This window comes from Danio rerio, chromosome 12 (genome assembly GCF_052040795.2).
Source record: "Danio rerio strain M-AB ecotype USA chromosome 12, GRCz13ab, whole genome shotgun sequence".
In the NCBI taxonomy this organism is placed as follows: domain Eukaryota; kingdom Metazoa; phylum Chordata; class Actinopteri; order Cypriniformes; family Danionidae; genus Danio; species Danio rerio.
The window spans coordinates 43860001-43881780 of record NC_141032.1 but is presented as its reverse complement, the minus strand read 5'-3'; the positions used below and the strand labels follow the sequence as shown (position 1 = coordinate 43881780).

The 21780-nt window shown below is 37.9% G+C and overlaps 1 protein-coding gene and 1 long non-coding RNA gene across 3 annotated transcripts in view; one reads left to right on the top strand and one right to left on the bottom strand.

Moving 5' to 3' along the window:
• si:ch211-27e6.1 overlaps window positions 1-21780 on the bottom strand; it is a 122092-nt gene that overhangs the window by 28684 nt on the left and 71628 nt on the right. The window lies entirely within an intron of this gene.
• LOC147841484 (uncharacterized) lies at window positions 15113-18698 on the top strand. Of its 2 annotated transcripts, none has more exons than XR_015504518.2 (5): window positions 15113-15254; window positions 15805-15993; window positions 16256-16413; window positions 16922-17017; window positions 17751-18698. It is a non-coding gene; the product is annotated as an uncharacterized LOC147841484 (long non-coding RNA). The 2 variants fall into 2 exon arrangements; XR_015504519.2 differs by having other exon boundaries at window positions 15113-15617.

Sequence of the window (21780 nt, the reverse complement as noted above, 5' to 3'; positions counted from 1 at the left end):
AGAGTTTTTGAAATTGTTTCAAATTTATTAAAAATAAGATCCTGAAAAATCACATGTACATAAGTGTTCACAGCCTTTGCTCAATACTTTGTTGATGCACCTTTGGCATCAATTACAGCCTCAAGTCTTTTTGAATATGATGCCACAAGCTTGGCACACCTGTCTTTGGGAATTTTTGCCCATTCCTCTTTGCAGAACCTCTCAAGCTCTAACAGGTGTGTATGGGAAGCGACGGTGTACGTTCATTTTCAGATCTCTCCAGAGATTTTCAATAGGATTTAGGTCTGGGCTCTGGCTGGGCCACTTAAAGACATTCACCAAGCTGTTGTCCATTGATATTTTGATGTGCTTTGAGTCATTGTCCTGCTGGAAGATGAACCGTCACCCCAGTCTGAGGTCAAGAGCACTCTGAAGCAGGTTTTCATTCAGGATGTCTCTGTACATTGCTGCATTCATCTTTCTCTCTATCCTGACTAGTCTTCCAGTTCCTGCTGCTGAAAAACATCCCCACAGCATGATGCTGCCAACACCATGCTTTACTGTAGGGATGGTATTAGCCTGGTGATAAGCGGTGCCTGGTTTTCTCCAAACGCAACGCCTGGCATTCACTCCAAAGTGTTCAATTTTAGTCTCATCAGATCAGAGAAGTTGGTTTCTTATGGTCTGAGAGTCCTTCAGATGCCTTTTAGCAAACTCCAGGTAGGGAGTGGCTTCTGTCTGGCCACTCTACCATACGTCTGCTGCACAGATGGTTGTCCTTCTGTAAGGTTCTCCACTATCCACAGAAGAACGCTGGAGCTCAGACAGAGTGACCATCAGGTTATTGATCACCTCCCTGACTAAGGCACTTCTCCCCCAATCACTCAGCTTAGATGGCCGGCCAACTCTAGGAAGAGTCCTGGTGGTTCCAAACATCTTCCACTTACAGATGATGGAGGCCACGGGGCTCATTGGAACTTTCAGAGCAGCAGAAATGTTTCTGTAAGCTTCCCCAGCCTTGTGCCTCAAGACAATCCTGTCTCGGAGGTCTACAGACATTTCCTTTGTCTTCATGCTTGGTTTGTGCTTTGATATGCGCTGTCAACCCTGGGACCTTATATAGACAGGTGTATGCCTTTTCAAATCATGTCCAATCAACTGAATTTACCACAGATTAGCTCCAATGAAGCTGCTGAAGAACATCTTAAGAATGAACAGTAGAAACAGAATGTACCTGAGCTCAATTTAGAGCTTCATGGCAAGGGCTGTGAATACTTATGGACATGTGATCTTTCAGGTTTTTTATTTTTAATAAATTTGCAACAATTTCAAAAACTCTTTTTTTCACATTGTCATTATGGGGTATTGTGTGTAGAATTTTGAGTAAATAAATAAATTGAATCCATTTTGCAATAATGATGTAAAAAAATGTGGGAAAGTGAAGCGCTAAGATACCGATGCACTGACCACTACTACTACGATTTTTTTGGTAATTTATAACATAAATCTGTATATATATTTGCCTTTTTGCACACAGCTTTTGTCCTTTTTATAATCAGAGAATAAGCCAATCAGAAATGCCTTTCATTGACAAATGATTTGGCTGAAATCAGCTATTTTATCACTACTAAACACACATGCTGGATCCAAATTCTGCTTAAAACTATATTAAATGTCTGTTCAGATGTTGCTCTCTCCTGGGCTGTTGTGCTCTACTGAACTGATTATTGCACACACTCCTGTATGTGTGTGTCTGTGCGTTCACTGGCTCCACCAATAAAGTTTACACTCCTCCAGTGCAGCTGCAATAAATTTGACCTCAGCCGCTGGAGTACTTCTGTACTTATAAGTGAAAATGTAATGGAAGATTTCTCTGTGACAATAACAATCACTGAAACCAAAATCCCAGTCTTGCATTGGACGGTCAGTGAAGTTCAACCAGAGATGTTGTTAGTAATATTAATAATAATATTTCCCAGTACTGGGTTGTGGCTGGAAGGGCATCAGCTGCGTAAAACATAAGCTGGATAAGTTAGCGGTTCATTATGCTGTGGCGACCCCTGATGAAAAAGGGACTAAGTAGAAGGGAAATGAATGAATAATAATAATAATAATAAATCATAAATTACTGTTTTGGGGCGGCGCGGTGGTGTAGTGGTTAGCACTCATAGCAAGAAGGTCGCTGGTTTGAGTCTCGGCTGGGTCAGTTGGCATTTCTGTGTGGAGTTTGCATGTTCTCACTGTGTTCGCGTGGGTTTCCTCTAGGTGCTTCGGTTTCCCCCACAGTCCAAAGACATGCAGTGTAGGTGAATTGGATTAATTTTGGATAGTGTATGAGTGTGAGTGAATGAGAGTGTATGGGTGTTTCACAGTACTGAGCTTGCAGCTGAAAGGACACCTGCTGTGTAAAACATATGCTGGAATGGTTAGTGGTTCATTCCGCTATGGCGACCCCTAATAAACAAGGGACTAAGCTGAAGTGAAATGAATGATTGAATAATAATAATAATAATAAATCATACATTATTTTTTTCATACTGGTCCAGTTGGGTTTTTAAAAATGTGAAAGGTGAACTTTACACTGTAAACCCAACTGTTGTCATTACTAAAGAAACTGAGTTAATATAACTTGACATTAATTAAAATACAAATACAAAGTGGCATTTAAAATGAAACAGGTGTGTTTAACTTACTCATTAGGCTGCAAAAAACTTTTCATTATTATTTTAAGTTCTCTGAACTTAAAGTTGTATTTCTTTTAACGATTCACCATGTCGTGGCATCACAGTGGCACAGTGGGTATCACGATCGGCTCACAGCAAAAAGGTCACTGGTTTGAGCCTCGGCTGGGTCAGTTGGCGTTTCTGTGTGGAGTTTGCATGTTTTCACCGTGTTCGTGTGGATTTCCTCCAAGTGCTCTGGTTTTCCCCACAGTCCAATGACATGCGCTATAGGTCAATTGGGTAGGCAAAATTGTCCATATGTGAAAGAGTGTATGGATGTTTCCCAGTGATGGGTTGCAGCTGGAAGGGCGTTCACTGCAAAAGACATATAAGTTGGCGGTTCATTCCGCTGTGGCGACCCCTGATCAATAAAGGGACTAAACCAAAAAGAAAATGAATGAATGATTCACCATGTCTCTGTTTAAATGATTGGTTGAGGTTGAGGTTAATGGTAAAATATAAGTGTAAGCTTCTCTTGAATGCAGTTTTTTTTTGATCTGGTCAAAGTGAATCAACAGTAAATGATTCACTGATTCAAATGATCCAGTCAGACTGTGTACTGTATACAGTTAGTTTTTCACTGATTCAAATTATCTGATCAGAGAGAACGTCCAGTTAACAATGACAGATTCAAATGATCTGGTCAGAGTGAGTCAACAGTTGGTGATTCACTGATTCAAATGATCTGATCAGACAGAACGTCCAGTTAACAATGACAGACTCAAATGATCTGGTCAGAGTGAGTCAACAGTTAATGATTCACTGATTCAAATGATCCAGTCAGAGCGAGTCTCAGTAAGTTTTTCATATAAGCAGCACACATTTACACACATTTTCTTGTTACTCATTAAACTATTTTGTTATTTGCAATTGCACACTAGTTATCCATTTTGCTATCAGTTTGCACCTTTTTAATAACACAAAAAATAAAACATCTTTCAAAATAACCATTTGGGGACTTTACGTTTTAATACAAAGACCCGATCAAAACTGAAAATGAAGAGTTGGTCCTATAACACAGCAACATTAAGCACTAATGGAAGCTGTGAATGTGAAAAACACAACAGGACACAAACATCTGAAAAGCACAATCTTTAAAAAAAAAAAAAATGTTGACAAATACAGGCACAGGTCTCATTTTTCAGACAAGCCATCTTCCGTGTTTGTGTTTTATGGATTCATAAGGCCTGGAGGTGCTGTCCTTAATATGAATCCATTCATCCTTTGGCCTTTAATGAACACTTCAAACTATGATGTGCTCTGAATCTTACAGATCAGCCAGACTTGTAAATCAAGAATTGATTACAGGCAGCGTAGTTCATTAGACATCAGTGGTGGAAAAAAGGACTTATTTACCTCTCAAACGGGATGAAATCAATCAGTCGTTGCGCCCACTCTCTGCATCCATTTGGCCGGTTTGCTTTCTCTCTGCACAGATCTGTTTTTTTTCTGCTGGTCATCCTGCTGAGCTGCTTCTGCAATAAGGAGCTGGATGTGGGCCTGCGGCGTGAAAACTAAACTAATCAGCGTGAGGAGCAGAGACTCCTCCGTCACAGCGATGGCCTGTTTCTCCTGGGAGAGCCTGATGAATACTCTCATTTTCCTGCGGACGGTCCGTCGGCACAGTTGCCAAGTCCACTTCTTATAATATGTGACTTTTGGGCCTCTAAAATGTTAAGCTAAATAAATCACGGGCTGCAGTTTTTGGGTTTGTTTTTAAAAAAGTATGGCTACATGGGAAATAGTTTTGGGTAAGTTATATTTTATTCATTCACTTTCCTTCAGCTTTTTCAGAGGCTGCCACAGCGGAATGAACCACCAACTATACCAGCATAAGTGCAGCGGATGCCCTTCAAGCTGCAACCCAGTACTGGGAAACACCCATACACACTCATTCACACACACACACACACACGCCAACATGGGGAGAACATGCAAACTCCACATAGCAATCTAACGCAGGCTCATTTTGAAAACGTTCCTGGAGACCGCAGAATATGTCCCGGGAGGTACGCATTTGTACAGTTTTTGTTTCCGCGAATCCACTAGAGGCTGCTGTGTGCGCTTTTTCATATCTAAAATTTTTCTCAAGAGTGACATTCGCACCTGATGTTCTCACGTAAACTCACCAGAGGCCGCTGTCAACTGACCGTCTGACTGACTGGCCAGCTGACCAATCGACTGACCCACCCTCTTCCTTCTCTAAACGCAACCAATTTTACAGATTGACCTGACCACCCACTTCCCTAAACCCAACCGACGATTTACAAAAGCCGTCCAGAAAAAGAAAAGCCCTCGTCTGATTTTTACCACGTTTTCGGATTTTACCACATTCTCACCCTGTTATTCACTCGTTCATTTGATTTTTTGGATTCATTTTTGTCTTACCCGATTTCTGAAACTGCTCTTCCTTGAACTGAAAGCCCATCGTTGATGAGCTAACTGGACAAACTGGTTGCGGTGGGAAAGCCCTCCACATTCAGTTAAGTGGTCAGCTGGTAAGCGCTAAAAGGAATGGCGTCATAACGCCCCGTAGTGTTCATTTTAAAAATAAAATGCAGCCGGCCATATGCTACATAACTGGCGGTCTCCAGAAACGTCCACAGGACTACGTTTTCAGAATGAGTCTGTTGCAGAAATGCCAACTGGCCCAGCGGGGACTCGAACCAGCGACCTTCTTGCTGTGAGGTGACATCGCTCACTGAGCCATCATGCTGCCCTAACACAAAATGTTTCAAATGAATTTCCATATTTCATACATTCCATGTACATTTAATTATTATTTTTTTTTAAACTTCCCAGGTTCTGCAGGTTGCAATGTACGGAATTTTGCTTGCCAATCTTAAGCCAGATGTAATGGTTTGTTTTGGTTCAATTAGGAATTTCCCCAACTAATAACAGAGCCTGGGGGATTAGTATGAGGGCTCCGATTTGCCCCGCCCCCCTCACCCCCATGAGTTTGCATGTTCCCCCACAGTGCAAAGACATGCACTACAGGTGAATTGAAGAAACCTAATTGGCCATAGTGTATGACTGTGTGTGTGTATGTGAGAGTATACAGGTGTTTCCCAGTATTGGGTTGCAGCTGGAAGGGCATCCAATGTTGAAAACCAATGCTAGATAAGTTGGCGGTTAATTGCACTGTGGTGACCCCTGATAAATAAAGGGACTAAGCTGAAAAGAAAGTATATGGATGATCAGGGGCCTCATGTACGAAGACTTGCATTGAATTGATACTAAAACATTGCGTACTCACAAAGCTCCGACTTTCCATCGTTTGCCAATCACAGGGAGAGTAGTGTTGGTCATCACACACAAGTTGCACACACTAACAATCAGGAGTCAGAAAGAAGGTTGTTGTTAAACAAACCAGGACACCCTCTTCTCTCCACCCACCACACCACACAACAACCTCAAACGTCTGAGTGTGCTTCAGACAGGTGAGTGGGTTTGACAAACCACGTGTAGAAAAATACACTCTTTCATCTATATTTTACCCAACGACTCTTGCACCAGTTTTACACATTTGTACCAGACACTTTTTAACGATCACTCAACATCACAATGATTAATGATTTACTGTTTTTAAATGATCCAGTCAGACATAACGTCCAGTTAATAATGATCTGCTCAAAGTGAGTCAACCGTTAATGATTCACTGAATCAAATGATCCATTCAGAGCGAGTCTCAGTATGTTCATTCATATTTACCAGCACACATTTACACACATTTTCTTGTTACTCATTAAACTACTTTGGTTAAATGTGCTTCATGAATAAATAAACTTGAACTTAATCAGCACTTCTTGTGTGTATTGCCTCTTCCTGTTGAATGGCTGAATGCCTCCACAAGTCACTTTGGACTTCAGCTAAATGACTAAATGTAAATGTGGTTGTCTGTGGGATGAACGGGAGCAGGAGGAGGTCAGGTTGGAGGGGGTCAGTGGACAAACTGCCCGTGACGCCTTGATTGAGCAAATCATGAACGCCGCAGCAGTTGGTGAAAACTTGATTAAAGTGACGGATTGTGCTGCTGGTGTTTCTCACTTTATGAAGCCGAGGAGGTGATAGTGCGGCTCGCCGATGTGCAATTAATGGACGTGTCTGCTAATTGGTTTCTGCTGGCGTTGGGCCTCGGGCAGAGCAGCAGGAGGACCATCAAATGAGATGCAGGAACAACAAGCAGAAGAGCATCCATCCACCCGTTTATAAATCATGCTGCACTGCAGCCGTTCTGGATGAGTTTCAGGAGCGAGGCTTTACAGTGGAATCACAATATCGGTTTATTAAACTAAAGTAAAGAGAAAATGTGCCTGAACCAAACATAATAAATCAATTATTATTATAGCTAGCTAAACGTTATACTTAGTATTAAGTGTATTTACACTTGCTAATTACATTTGCTAAATGTCTAAATTTTTTTTGAGAAGTTTTTATTAATTTCTAGACAGTCAAAGGTTTACATACATTTGCTTGGTATTTTTTAGCTTTGCTTTTAAACTGTATAACTTGGGTCAAATGTTTTGGATATCCTTCCGCAAGCTTCTCACAATAGTTTGAATGAATTTTGGCCCATTCCTCCTCACAGAATTGGTGTAACTGAGTCAGATTTGCTCGCACAAGCTTTTTCAACTCTGCCTACAAATTTTCTATAGGATTTAGATCAGGGCTTTGTGATGGCCACTCCAACACATACACTCTGTTGTACCTAAAGCACATTTTAACTAATGCTTAGGGTCTGTTTGAAAGACCCATTTGGGGTCAAGTTTAAATTTCCTGGCTGATGTCCTGAGATGTTGCTTCAGTATTTCAACATGTTTTTTTTTTCTTCATGATGCCATCTATGCTGTGAAGTGGGCCAGTAACTCCTACAGCAAAACAGCCCTTACAAGATAATGCTGCCGCTCCTATACTTCACAGTTGGGATGCTGTGAAGGGATGGTGAGAAAACCGAAAACCACCCAGCTATACAGAGTCCAGACAGCCTACAACAAGCTGTCTATATAAACACACACACGCATAGACACACAGCACCAAGCAAGAGACACACACACAAAGACAGCATCACGCTCTCTCTCATTCACACATATACAAACATAGACAGCACACAAATCTCTCTCTCTCATTCAGACACACAGACACACACACATACACACACAAACACACACACAGCAACAAACAGGCTAAACACAGCATCACGCTCTCTCATTAACACATACATACGCGTGCTTGCTCGCTCGAGAGTCGGGAGCGATATTGTTAGACCGCCCGCAACCGTCCAAAAACACACCAGCTACCGACCGTTCCCGCGCTTTAATCTGAATTTTTTGCCCGCGCCCAGGGCCGGCGCGTCCATAGAGGGCGGCAGTATAGAGAGGGCGGCGTACACGACACCTCCCTTACCACCCGCGTCCTCAGTTATGTCCAAGACACCTCCCTTACCACCCGCGTCCTCAGATATATTCGCGCATATGCGACAGAATAGAGAGGGCGGCGTCAGCGACACCTCCATCAGCACCTGCGTGTCCTCAGTTATATCCGCGCATAGGGCGGCAGAATAGAGAGCACAGTGTCCGCGACGCCTCTCTCCCTCAGAACCCGCGCGTCCTCAGTTATTTCCGCGCCTAGTGCGCTGGAAAAGAGGTCCGCGACACCTTACTTCATTTTCATAACCAGTCACTTTCGTTTTCACATTGGGGTGGAGGGTGGCATGACCGTCCTCTGCCTAGAGCGGCAGTTCAGCTTGCTCCGGCCCTGCCCGCGTCGCAAGAAATCTGGTCGGGTCCCACTGCGGGAATGCAGACCTCTAATGTGAATCTCCTGTTCTACCACATCCCAAAGGTGCTCTATTGGATTAAGTCTGGTGACTGTGGAGGCCGTTTGATTACAGTGAACTCACTGTCATCTTCAAAGTCACTTAAATCATCTTTCTTCCCCATTCTGATGCTCGGTTTAAACTGCAGCATGTCTACATGCTGAAATGCACTAAGTTGCTGCCATTTGATTGGTTAATTAGAAATGTGTGCCTAATAAAGTGGCCGGTGAGTGTATTTTAAAACAAAAGTAAAATTACAAAACTAACATTTATGTATCTTTTTTTCTTAGAATTTGACAAGAGTTGCATATGTTGCATTTTTTCAAAAGCACATAAACAGTGACACACACTCACCAGTGCTGATTTTTACATACATTTGTCACTTTTCAAGTGTTTATTTTAGACCCTGCTTGAAAATCCGCTTCAGCCGAGAGAAAAAAACAAAACAAGATCATCTGAAGGTCACCTCAAACCTTTTTTTTAAACTGTGGTATGTTTACTTGTACTTGTGTTTACTGAGGTAGTGAATGTGGATAAGGACTTATGTGCACTTGAGGTCAGAACAGCGTAACCGCAGGTCTAGAGTTTACACCCGAGATCCTCTGCTCTTGTGAAGGTGTGTAAATAAATATGGCATGTGGGAAGTGGAGATGTAGATAAATATATGAGATGTAATGCAGAAGGCCTGTGCTCCTGTGATAAGATGCACTCGCCTCAGATATCAGCTTACTCAATATGTCATTCTAACATACAGCTGTGTGTGTATGTGAACCTTGTACATCTTACATTGTGGGGACATTTGGTATAGTATAGCTATATCAGTAAATTTTGACTTCATAGGGATGTTTTTTTTTTTGGTAACCCTGAGGAAAACGGCAAATAAATCACACAGAATGAAGCATTTTAAAAAGGTAAAATGCAGATTGTTTCCTGTGAGGGTTAGGGAAAGTGAGATAGAATATACAGTCTGTACAGTATAAAAATCCTTGTGTGGGTGAGCCACTTAGTCCAAAAACTCATCTTAAAGAAAATTAATCACTCAAAAGTTTATGATTTTGTAATTTCCTCACGCAAGGTGGCAGTAGACGATATTATAAAATATTTTTATTACTTAAAATACAACTTACAATATGCTCAGTCTGAAAATGTACCCCTGTATATATTTCTGGAGATCACAAATTATGTATTATGTAGTGCCTATGTCTGCATTTCTAACACAATCTCACAGCAATTTGTAGCTTTTTGATTTAGTGGCTAATTCATATAAATTCGTACAATCAAACACGTACAATTTAGCACGATTAGCTCATCACCCAGTGAGGGTTAGGTTTAGGGGCGGGGTTGGGTGCCACGCCTCCTTTTTAAATCTTACATTATCATACAACCAAAGAGGTTAGGATGACCAAGAGGCGACACTCAAAAGAACGTTCCACTGGAAACAGCAGCGCCCAGCTACAGCCCCGGATTCCCCCATTTTTGAGTGAAAGCGATCGGCTGTCCATTGGATCTTATTGCTGTCGCAATGGCAAGCAGCTGCTTTGTTTTTTATTTGTTTATTTAAAAAGTGCATTAAAGCTGAGATACAACCTGAAAGACGAAAATACAGCACTTACTATCACAATCATCAGCACCTTTAATAGTTTATTTTACAGACTTATGATATGCTGTTGTTCTATTGGAGTTTTTATTCCAAAATGGCCACCGCGCCATCTAGTGGCTGTTTCCCAAATTGCACTAGTGTCGCCAATTGGTGATTCTATGCTCTTTGGTATTACTCAACTCGTACGAATTCATACAAATTAACTCCCAAACTGACAAAACGTAAAATACTTATGTTTCCTCGTGAGATCAGGCTGACAATTACTCTTTAAAATGGACGATGCAGGGTGGTATGGCGCTGTTTCTTTTGCCCTAACCAGCTGACAATTTACATCCATATGGACGTCTTCCCCGCTGCTACTAGTTTGTTTAGAAGGTCACCATGTATGTCGGCGGACTTGAGACGCAGAAAGGAGTTGACTGTGACAATGAGGTCAGATGAAGAACGTTTACAAAAAGCGGGTAAGACAAAAACAAAAGTCAAAAAATGAAATAAACAAGTAAATAACAGGGTGAGAATATGGTAAAATCTGAAAACGTGGTAAAAATCAGATGAGGGCTTTACTTTTTTTGGATTGCTTTTTAAAAACACTGTCAGTTTAGGGAAGTGGGTGGACACTGGTCAATCAGTGCTTTTGAAAACACTATTGGTTGGGTTTGTGGAAGGAGGAGGGTGGGTGAGTCATGGGTCAGTCAGATAGTCGACAGCGGTCTCTGGTGGATTTGCGCAAGAACAGCAGGTGTGGATGGCACTCGCAAAAGAAATCTGAGATCTTAAAAAGCATTCACAGCTACTTCTGGTGGATTCCTGAAAACAAAAAACTGCAAAAAAACGTAGCTCCTAAGAAGTATATGGCGCTCTCCAGAAACGTATATAAGCCTACGTTTTCAGAATGAGCCTGGGTTGATAAAACAACTTTTATTTCAGCTTTTTAAATTTATTTATTTAAAATATAATTTGTTCCCTGGATTCAAGTTATAGTTTTCAACATACAATATCAATGTATTTTACTAGCACTTTTGATGAATGTAATAAGGTTCCTGGGTAAAAATACAAAATTCTTAACAAAAATACTATTAAATTAAAGAAGAAATTAAAATTAGTATTCATTATTAATATAATATAATATAATATAATATAATATAATATAATATAATATAATATAATATAATATAATATAATATAATATAATAACCCAGGCTCATTCTGAAAACATACCGCTATATACATTTCTGAAGTGCACCAAATACGTCCCAGAAGGTATGTTTTTTTTGTACTTTTTGTTTTCGCGAATCCACCAGAGGTCGCTGTGTATGCTTTTTAAGATCTCAAATTTCTCGTGAGTGCCATTTGTTCCTGCTGTTCTCACATAAATCCACCAGAGGCCGCTGTCAACTGACTGAGTGACCAATCAACTGACCCACCCTCCTCCTTCCCGAAACTCAACCAGTAGTGTTTTCAAAAGCACAGATTGACCAGCGGCCACCCACCTCCTTAAACCCAACCGATAGTTTTAAAAAGCAATCCCAAAAATAAAGCCCCTCACCTGATTTTTACCAAGCTTTTAGGTTTTACCACATTCTCACCTTGTTATTTATTTATTTGTTTTAATTTTTGACTTTTGTTTTTGTCTTAACTGCTTACTGGAACTGTTCTTCGCTGATCTCAAACCCCATTGTAGTGTTTGACAACTCTCTGCTTTTCAAATCCGCTGACGTACACTGAAAAAAAAAATATTAAAAGATGATTTCTTGCATTTACTCAATCTTTTTAAGTTAAGTGGTTGTAAACAATTTAATAAACAAATTAAGTTGAACATTATTAAACTTAATTTGTTTGTTTAAATTCAACACAAATAAATTGTTTGCAATAGTTCTGCATGCAACACTTTTTTTCAGTGTAACAGGGGAAAAGCCGTCAATACAGAGGTAAGCGGTCAGCTGGTAAGTGCGAAAAGGAACAGCATCATACCACCCCATAGCATTAATTTTAAACATGAAATACAGCCATATGTACTTCTGGCTACATAATATGCAATCCCTAGAAATGTATACAGGGGTACATTTACAGAATGAGCATATGTTATTATTATATTGCACTAGTACTAGAAACTGTCTACAGTTTACTTGTAACAACGAACAGGCTCATCAAAATAAAGCGTTACTGTTTTGATTGCGAATTCAGTTCACGTTTCCTGATGCCACAATATTAAAAGCGGCCGAATGAAGGTCTTCAAACAAGTTTGTTAAATAAGGTGCTAATGTTTGACGATTAAACATTTAAGCTACTTTCTTTCTAAGTGCCTCACAGTAGCAGCCAGTGCACTTAAGCAGGAGAAAAGGAAGAGTTTAAGCACATCAGACTGACAGAAATCATTCCCCTTGAAAAGCCCCTCTGTAATTAGCAGACGTAATCCATTCGCCGCAATGGAAATTCAGGGTGCGCTATAATTGAAGTAATTTGACAAGCCCGTTTTCAAATTAAATTCTCTTCTTTTCAATGCATGAGACTTTTATTTTTTTGTGCGCTCTGGACTGGTCTGCGTTTAAATAAGTTTGCCCTGCGGCTTGATGGATGTACCGAACGGATATTAGATTTCTGAAAGCTCGGCCAGTAAGTGGCATATCTCTTGTGTTTAATTGAATGGTTCCCTACAGACTAATTTTACCCCTTTTGAGTAAACTTTCTTTCATCACGATAGAAATATAGCATGTGAGACAGTACTGCATGCTTTTTTTTACTGTTGCTCTGGTTGAAATGTTATGGTTTAATCTGTCAGGGCTCTTGAATGGAGTGCATTAAAAAACCTCACGTTGTGCTGCGTCTGACTGATTTGAACCCTCCGCATTTCATCACTGAGACGTATGATAGCAATATGTGCTCTTGTTTTGGCCTTAGCTGGACAGTTTGAGGAAATGTTTCTCTTCACTGTCGCCAAGAGACCATCCTGAGAAATCAAAGGGCTCTGAAGGATTGTGCTTTCCTAACTTGTGTCTTGCCTTGAAAAAAAAAAAAAACAGGATGATGGGAGCTGTTCTGCAGTGGATTGGATGGGTTGTGAAACATTCCTGCTCTGCTTGGAAACCATGAATGAACTGCTGAAGGTAAAAATATTGTTTAGGTGTTCCTATAATAACTGTCAATTGAGAGAAAAAAAAAAAACTCACCAGCCACTTTATTAGGTACACCTGTCCAACTGCTTGTTAATGCAATTTTCTAATCAACCAATCACATGGCAGCAACTCAATGCATTTCGGCATGCAGACATGATCAAGACGATCTGCAGCAGTTCAAACCGAGCATCAAAATGGGGAAGAAAAGTGATTTAAGGGACTTTAAATGTGACTTTAAATGTGGCATAGTTGTTAATGTTAGTATTTCAGAAACTGCCTATCTACTGGGATTTTCACGCACAACCATCTCTTGGGTTTACAGAGAATGGTCCAAAAAAGAAAAAATATGAGTGAGCGGCAGTTCTGTGGGCGCACCATATCTCAGTCCAATAGAGCACCTTTGGGATATAGTGGAATGGGAGATTTACATCATGGATGTGCAGCCGACAAATCTACAGCATCTGAGTGATGCTATCATGTCAATATGGACCAAAATCTCTGAGGAATATTTCCATTACCTTATTTATACCACAAGGGATAGGACAATAAAGGCAATAGGGGTCCAACTCAATACTACACTGTAAAAACGGCAACTTTCAAAAAGTCCTCTGAACAAAGATTAATAAGTTAACTGAATTTAAATATTTTCATTTGAAATGCTGACAAATAATAGTTAGTTTGTTCAACAAATATGGTGCTTCAATGTGAAAAACTTAAAATATTTCGTTGAACTAATACAAAATTCTTAGTTTTGCGTTGATGCGTGCCCTTCTTGTTGGCGCATGCGCCTTATAAGCTTCTGGCGCATGCGCAATTTACTTCCATAGCTCACTGCAGGGGGTACCTGTCACGTGCGCGCGACAAAACGAACCATCTTTCTTTCTGCGGAGCTACGTGTCAATCGTTTTCATAATCGATTGTATATAATTGTATACATGTTTTTGTGCGATGTGCTACCCATCTGACTGCCCGATCTATTTTACCAGTGTATTTATGATGTGAGAGACCGTGATAGAGCGGTTAAGAGTAGTGGTGGGCAAAGCGAGGCTTCGTGAAACACTGAAACAGTCGAAGCAAATGTGTCGAAGCTTCGAAACGTTTCGAAACCTCACTCTACAGTGACATTTAGGGGTCATTTTTTATATATATTGCACTGAAACAGCTTCAGCAAAGAACGATAGAACAAATTGAGGGATTAAACCCCACTTTGTGAAAGTGGAAATCTTCAAGTAACATAGTACAGTGGTTAAGGTGTCAGACATCCAAGCAGGAGTAGTAGGTTTCGAAGCCAGTCAGTAGCAGTTGTTTTAAAATGCTTTAATACCAGTTGGTAATGCTTTGCTCTTGTATCGTTTTGTTTAAACATTGGTCTGATATCCGAATAAACAATTTGTGAATAAATATGTCTTGTTTTTGTCTTAAAACAGGGTTGTTGCTAGATCAAAAACGGTGGCCTGAAGTTATCAAGAATTATTTATATTATTCATTAAATTTCCCATTTATTGTAATTTATTAATGTCTACCCAAACCCTAAACCCAACCATACTGTAAAAATATTTATTATTGTTTTACAGTGTTACAAAAATGATGCTAAATTGATGGCGTAACTGTAGCTGTATCCTATTTAGGCTACACAAAACAGAAACATGATTAAAATACATAAAACCATGATTTCGAAGTCGGGATTCGAACCCAAAACATCATGCTAAGCATAGAATCAATAAGCAAACCCACAGTGCTCTAAGCCATTTGAGACAGAGATAATTTGGAGACCTTGGCAGTCAAATTAGGATTCACCAGGTCTCGAAACGTTTCTAAGCTGATCGATGCTTTGAATCGCTTTAGTCACGTGACTAGGTGTTTCGAAACACTTTAGTCACGTGACTTGGGTGCTTCGGATCATGCTTCGGTGCAGTGATTCGAAACACTTGCGCTTCGGGATCTCGACACTGTGTCAAAACATCAGTTTCACGTCAGCCATCCCTAGTTCAGAGCAGGCCAACGACGTTTCTGCTAAATCATAGGTATGTATGTCTTTTTTTGTTGTCATCTAACGTTATATTATTTGATATGTTGGCTTTGATGTGCGCGTGTATCCTAATACGGAACTATTTGTTATAATTTAGCCGTGAGTTACTTGTTTCGTGCACTTGGTTTTGGCTATTTACATCAATAAAAGTTTAGAGTGAATGTATTTGAAACAAATAGCGATTTCAATCGAGTCATTTGCTTTAATAACTCACGATTAATACAATGAGTATCATATAACATACCAGATCAGGTATCCAAGTCAAATATAACATTATGTCCTGTTTATCTAGATTGCTGTCAGCATTGCGCACATCATAACCTTTTTTCCCTTCGAACCAGAGCCAGTGGAACAAACGGTGACGTGTTTAACTGTGTAATTTGTGTGAAAATCGTGTGATTTTCATGTAATTCATTGCTTGATTTGTTAGCTCGACTAAATGTCTATCATATTCAGACCAACTTGCTTTAACAGTCAGCTAGCTTTTATTTACATAAAAAATATAAAGGGCTAAATATATATTTTTCTTTCTTTTTGCTCAAAAGGACTGAAATATTGACAATGACATAATTCAATGCAAGATTTCCTTGAGGAGGTGAGACTTGTTATCATCAGTGAAATTTGACGGTCATTCACCAGCAGATGCAAGAAACCTTTTCTCTTTGCCCAAAAGAAGTTGTTGAGATTTAGCCAGGAAGAAATTAGAGAGAGATAACCTGGACTTTAAGGAAGAGGTAAGTCACTATATTGCAATTGCTTTGGTTTCATTCAAGGTAGTAATGATAATGCTAAAAATAACAAACAACATTATTATTATAGGTAATTCAAAATACATCTGTATTCAGCATTTGAACATTTAAATATTTACATTTACATATATATATATATATATATATATATATATATATATATATATATATATATATATATATATATATATATATATATATATATATGTGTAAAAATTAATATGTATGTTTTTTTTGTATATTGTAGATCTGCACAGAGTTTTCTCAGATCTGTAATGTAGATCTCCTGAGACAGTTAATCGAGTGACTTGATAAATATACAGCACCTCTCCTGAAACTCTACAGAAAAGAAGGGATTCAATGGGTCCAGAGATGGATACAACTTTAAACAAGATGGATGAGCAGGTACTCATTAAGATTTTTTTTTTCTTATACACCCGTCTGATGTTTTTAACATGTGCAACATATTTTGTCCTGTCAAGAATTTCATGCTCAGGTAATACAGTCTAATAAAACGTAATTGCAACAATTTAATTGTCCAGCCCTTTTGCATTAATTTTAATTGTGTCAAGTTGTGTTTTGATTGTGAGATGGAAGTAAGATAAATAACAGATGTTTCACTTGTTTTGAGTGACCATTTCAAATGAATACATTCAAAGAGGAAAATAGAAAATAATAGCTGTAGTTTTTAACTCAAAGTAATTGTCACATGAAACTAAACATTTTTCTAAATTTGCCAACACAACCATTATCAAATTCCATTGTATGGAAACCACAAAATTCTTTTTTAAAAATAAAGCCATGTGTTTTTTCAACAGCATGAATAAAATACTATGCTCATTTAAATGTACTACATTTTTACTTACAAAACAATAAGATTGTAAAACACCCTTTGTAAATGACTTTCCTTTAGGTCACTGATATTGTCACCGATCGAGAAAGAGCAGCTCTTGAGGGATTGCCAATTTTTCTTCGTAAAAATTCTGCTTGCTTTCTCAAGATATGTCTGGTAAGTTACCCATTTTCATACCCTATTCTACATTTATTAGTCTGCTTGGTAACACTTTTAATAGCTGCACGCTATAAATAATTTATTTAGTATTAGCGAATAGTTAATTTATTTTCTGTTAAGCATAACTCTACATGAAGTGCTCAATGATTGTATTTTTTTTAACTTTAATGATTCATTTGTATTACTAATTTAAGTATTGCATTATTTACAAACCAGTTATTTAAGAATAGTTGGTGTTTTTAAGATCATTCAGAATGCTTAAGTACACGATTAATAAACTATTCAAATTAACATTTAAATATCCTAATATTAAGGTATGTAATAATAGTTACTTTGTATGTTAGTATATGCTTTATGAGCTTAACTTCATCCAGTTGTGACCTAATCTAAAGTGAGGACTATTTATGCTTTATAAATCCCTTATGAATGACAATTAAAGGCTCAGTTATATTCTAAACAGGACAATAAACAACTTTCACAATTGAAACTGTATCAAATAAAAGTAAATCTTTGCAATTTTATGTAAAATAAAAGTTTAAAAAATTGCTAAATATTAAAAAGTTGTCAATATATTGTTCAATTATTATATATTATAGACTATTCAAAGTGTTACTGTTTGTATGTACGAAAGTATTACATGTTTTTATTTTCTTTGCATAATAGTAATAACATTAAGTAGTAATTAATATTACACATCAATTAATTTTCCCATTACTTAATCTCCTATAAGGACACGGACCCTGAAGACCACAGCACCAGAGATTAAAGGATTGGAATCTTCACTGTGGTGGAAGATGATAATGGCACTTCTGCATCCCTGCAATATGTGATGAACCTCGCTAAAATCTTGGAGGAGGCCATAGTACTTCAGGATATCACACATCTGCCTGCAGCCTTCGCTTACTTGTTCAGCCTCTTGTATAGACTGAATATGGAACACCCAAAAGAACTCAAATATACTTTTTAAGTGATTCAGCATGTTTTATGGAGGTTGGTGGCACATGATCTGCGAGAGTTCAGTTCATTCATTCATTCATTTTCTTTTCGGCTTAGTCCCTTTATTAATCTGGGGTCGCCACAGCGCAATGAACTTGTTTTACGCAGCGTATGCCCTTCCGGCTGCAACCCATCTCTGGAAAACATCCACACACACTCATTCACACATACACTACGGACAATTTTAGCCTACCCAATTCACCTGTGCCACACGTCTTTGGACTGTGGGGGAAACCGGAGAACCCAAAGGAAACCCACGTGAACGCAGGGAGAACATTCAAACTCCACACAGTAACGGCAACTGACCCGTGACCACTTCCTAATGTGCCACTGTTTCAATGTTTTGAGGTCTGTTTTTGGACTTTATGTACTTTGTTGACAAAAGTGCAGTACACTTTAAAGACTGTATGAATGGAGTGGCTTTTAGGGTTTACTCTGATTAGATGATTGTATATTCACCTGGTTTGAGTGTTTAGACACACTAATAGCTTGGTTTTAGTAAGGTTGCCAGTTATTTTATGTTGAGGCAGTGTACAATCTTTTCAAATCTGGAAACATTCAGTACTAGTTGTGTACAAACTAGCCCAATGCTGAACACGGCTAATGTCAAATGCTGATTTTGTATGCAAATGTTTTGGATTGTGATTTGAACACAGTTAAAAATAAAAAAAAGTGAATTGACTATTCTTGTGTATTTAATTTGAATCCTAAAAATTAATAGTAAATGCATAATGAATCAGTTTGTTTTATTTTGTTCAGTAAACTAAAAAAATCTTGTTGGGTAAACATAATCATTTTTGTTCAGTAAACAAAAGATCTTGTTGAATAAACGTGAAAATTTTTGTTCCGCAAACAAAAGATCTTGTTGAGTAAACATGATAATATTTGTTCAGCAAACAAAAATATCTTGTTGGGTGAACATGACATTTTTTGTTCAGCAAACAAAAATATCCTGTTGGTTGAACATGATATTTTTTGTTCAGCAAACAAAAATATCCTGTTGGTTGAACATGATATTTTTTGTTCAGCAAACAAAAATGTCTTGTTGGGTTAACATGATATTTTTTGTTCAGCAAACAAAAATGTCTTGTTGAATGAACATGATATTTTTTGTTCAGCAAACAAAAATATCCTGTTGGTTGAACATGATATTTTTTGTTCAGCAAACAAAAATATCTTGTTGGGTGAACATGATACTTTTTGTTCAGAGAACTAAAGAATTCAACAAAATATTTTGAGTTCACTGGTCTTCAAACCCTGTTTGTTGAGTTAACTCAAAAAGCTATGTGTGATAGGTTGCCTAATTATTTTAAGTTTACTCAACTTTTTTTTTTTACAGTGTAGTAAGGTGAACCTAATAAAGTGGCCAGTGAGTGTATTTATATATATCTTTTTTTCTTTTTCCATTCATATTAAATGCCTTGTTTTCAAAAGTATTGCTTTCATTTTAAATAACATAAGATATTTAGTAATTTGTTTTAGCATTTTTATTATCTTCTAATATTTGTCATTTTAATTAATATTTTATTTAGTTTTATGTGTTTAGTTTCATTTAGTTTAACTGTAGTTATTTATATTATTTTTTAATAATTATAAATATTAATGTGACTAATATGAATACAAATCTTGTTTAAATATTTATATAAAAATATAATACAATAATAATAGCACAGTTATCGTTTCTATTTCTGTCACTGCGAAGAAAAAAAAATCGTATTATTTTAATGTTTTGCTTTTTTCATAATTCTTTTTTTCAAAAAAAAAAAAAAAAAAATCGAAGAACAGCGTTTAAAAAAATAACCCATCAGATTATGTACATTTTTACTCAGTTGATTATTTAAGGCTTAACTGCTAAATAAAAGTATTAATTTCTTAATAATAATTTATTCTTTATTTATTTATTATTTTCCTTCGGCTTAGACCCGTAATTCATCAGGGGTCGCCACAGAGGAATGAACTGCCAACTTATCCAGCATATGTGTTACACAGTGGCTATCCTTCCTCACTCTCACATTTACGCACACACCAGCCGCAACCGAACAATGGGAAACATCCACACACTCGTGCGCACACCTACATATACTTTGCCCATTGTAGTTTATTCAATTAAACTAAATTGGTGGGGGGAGGGGGGTGGTTGGGGATAATTCTGACTTCAGCTATATATAATATTACAAATTTTATCAATAATACATTTTTAAAATGAAATAAACAACAAAAAGAACAATAAAATTAGTATTACATTAATATTCACACTAATATTTACACATTTTAAAATGAAAAAAGGTTAAAAATAAGTTATTAAAATAAATGTATAACTTATTAAAATAAATGTTATTAAAATATGATCAATATCGTTTGTTTGCATTATTTATAGAGCACATTTAAAAACAACAAATGTTGACTAAAGTGCTTTACGTATCAACCAACACACAAAATCTTATACTTGTACATGTAAACAAAATTAAATTATTTACAATCAAATGCTAGAGACAGAAGATTTTTAAAATGAGACTTAAAAGCACAGAGGGAAGAGCTTGACCTGATATATAAAGGCAAACCATTCCACCGACGAGGGGCTGCAACAGATAAAGCCCTGTCTCCTTTTGATTTCATTCGAGATTAGGGAACAACTAGCTGTAAGTGTTGCTGAAAGAAGATCCCCACTGTAAGTAGGTGCCAGACTATTCAAACATTTAAAAGCAAATAACAATAACTTGCACTGGATCCTAAATTGCACTGGGAGCCAGTGAATAAGTGGATGATAAAACTGGTGACATGTTACTAATTTATGTGGGAATATTATTAGCCCGCATGAGATTTCCTTTTCGACTGGATACAAAACAAACCACCGTTGTCCAATGACTTAGCAAAATAACAAGTACAAAACTATTTCATCATGGCAAAGATAAAATAAATCAGAAATGTTCAAAATAAAAATAAAACAATATGTTTAACAGCACTTGAGAAACATTTGATAAAAGAATAGTTGTGACGTCATATGCAGAGAAAGCAGTACGTTACCTCAATGCAAATTGCAGTAGTGCTGAAAGCAAGTGATCAGGACGCTGTCAAATCTGCTTTAATTGGCATTCATTTCTTCAGTCACGTGAGCCAAAAATGCCAGAGACTCCCTGGCAGAAGATACGGGAGAAACACAAATCCATTTCACACTGTTAAGAGCCCTCCAAACAAATATCTAACCAGCCAAACCCAAACCTCCCGGCAACAACTATAGTACTATTTCATCCATTTAGGGCTGTGATTTATCGATTGGATACACTGGATACATCTTTTCATTCACTCCAGCGTCTGTTCACCACCTCTGCTTCTGTCTAGTTCTGCACCCAAAAGTGTGATTAATTCAAAGCCTGCTCCATCCCCAAATCACTGGAGCTGTGGCATGTGGGAATGTGAATAAAGCATAGGTTGTGTGTGTTTTTTTTTTGGAGGAGTCTCTATCCAAACGGCACTCTCTGATGTCTCTGAACACTTGAGAAAACGCAAGATAAATGCAGAGGCCTGTTGTTCGGATGAAGTTTTCTAGGTCAGTGCAGTGATGTGGTCTCGTTCTGCTGGCATCAGGAAACAAGCTGATGAAAAATAAAGGCAGGGGGGAAAGAAGAAAAGCTTGCATTGTCATTTCCAGATGTCAGTATTAAATACACATGCTCTGGGAGCTGCTTTCTCGCCTGTCTTCTTGATTGCAGACTCCATTTGTTGGTGCAGCAGGTGCTGTCCGAGGTGCTGAGCATATATGGGAA